The sequence below is a fragment of the Vombatus ursinus genome, unplaced genomic scaffold (assembly GCF_900497805.2).
Source record: "Vombatus ursinus unplaced genomic scaffold, bare-nosed wombat genome assembly UNPS02014773.1, whole genome shotgun sequence".
NCBI classification, from domain to species: domain Eukaryota; kingdom Metazoa; phylum Chordata; class Mammalia; order Diprotodontia; family Vombatidae; genus Vombatus; species Vombatus ursinus.
The window spans coordinates 34452620-34454233 of NW_020954551.1; positions in this window are offsets into that span (position 1 = coordinate 34452620).

Consider the following 1614-nt stretch of genomic DNA (forward strand, 5'->3'; position numbering starts at 1 on the left):
AAATAGCTATGTATTAACAGGATATATAAGATTCAGAATTGAAAGGTACCTCAGAGGTTATCTAGACCTAGCCTCTCATTTGATAAATGAGGAAACTGAAGCCTGGAGAGGTTAAGTGATTTGGCCAAGGTTACAAGGTAGTAAGTAGATCTTAGTGATTTGCCATGACACTTTTTTATGTGCCATTTATTTGGGGATTAATCATTTGCTGTACCATAGATTTATTGTCTTTCTGGGCAGATTGCAAATACCTTGAGGGAAGGAAAGGATCAAAACTTGTACATTTGCATGTTTTGCCATCACCCATAGTTATTTGCATGATATTTTGCATATACAATGCACTTAATATTTGTTCTTTGAGATGCTAGAGGTGATTGATCGGATGCCTGACATTTGCTAACATTTGACACTATCCAATGTCCTCTCCTCATTGAAGCCTTATGTGAATACTCTTGGTAACTGTGTTCTTTTTCCACCCTGGTCCCACGACAATGTATTTGTATTCCTAGTGTAGCCCTTGACATATTAGAGTCATTTGTATGAATGTCACAAATGCACAGGGTACTTTAAGGCATCTAGGTGATGTCATAGTGCACAGAGTACTGAACTTGGAGTCAGGAAGACTTGAATTTGAATTCTGCACTAGATACTTATTAATTTTGCGACCCTGGGCAAATGATTTCATTTCTCTGTGCCTCAGTTTACTCATTTGTAAAATAGGTATTTTATAAAATAAATAGTAATAGTACTTGCCTCCTGGGATTGTTGTGAGTATCAAATGAGATAAGATATGTAAAGTGTTTTGCAAACCTCAAGGTGCTAGATAAATGCTAGTTATTATGATTATGATGATGGTATCACCTCCCTTAATTTACTGAAAGTTTACTTAGACCAGCAACCAGTTTCTCATTCATCACTGTGTTCCCCAGAGTTCCTAACATCATACTTGGAATATAATAGGAACTTTGTTGACTTAATGAATGAGTTTGCCCCCTTGGGACCTTTTCTGGAAACATGGTTAACCTCTATTCTGTTTCTCCTTTTAGATCTGAAGCCAAGATACTCCAATCTCCAGAGAAGGGCCTGGCTATGAATCTTGTCTTCCTGTCCTTGAAGCCCTCCTTCTAACCTGGAAACCTTGAAGGGTAAGTCTTTGAGTGGACCAAAAGGAACCCGTGGGTATCAATTAATTGGGTTTGAATCAAGCCTGGATGCAATCTTGAATGAAGCTTGCTCGCCCAATGGAAAGGCTTAATTTGGTGCCAGGCATCAGAGCTGCTGCAGGGACACATGCATTATGGAAAGATTGGCTTGTTGACCTTTTAGGACTCAACAACATTTATTGATCATATAAATGGTGGGCATGAAAAAAGGCCAAGAAGGGTTCAGTCCCTGGTGATGGGGAGGACGCAGCATGGGTGTGACTGGGAAGAAGGGGATGTGGTAGGCCAAGGATCAGTCAGCTTGCCATGAATCATACAAAGGCCATTTGGGTGCTTAAGAATACATGGCAGAAAGCAGTAAAGAAAATCTTAATGACCTCAACCTTCTCTATCCTCCAGAGAGAGAGAGAGAGAGAGAGAGAGAGAGAGAGAGAGAGAGAGAGAGAGAGAG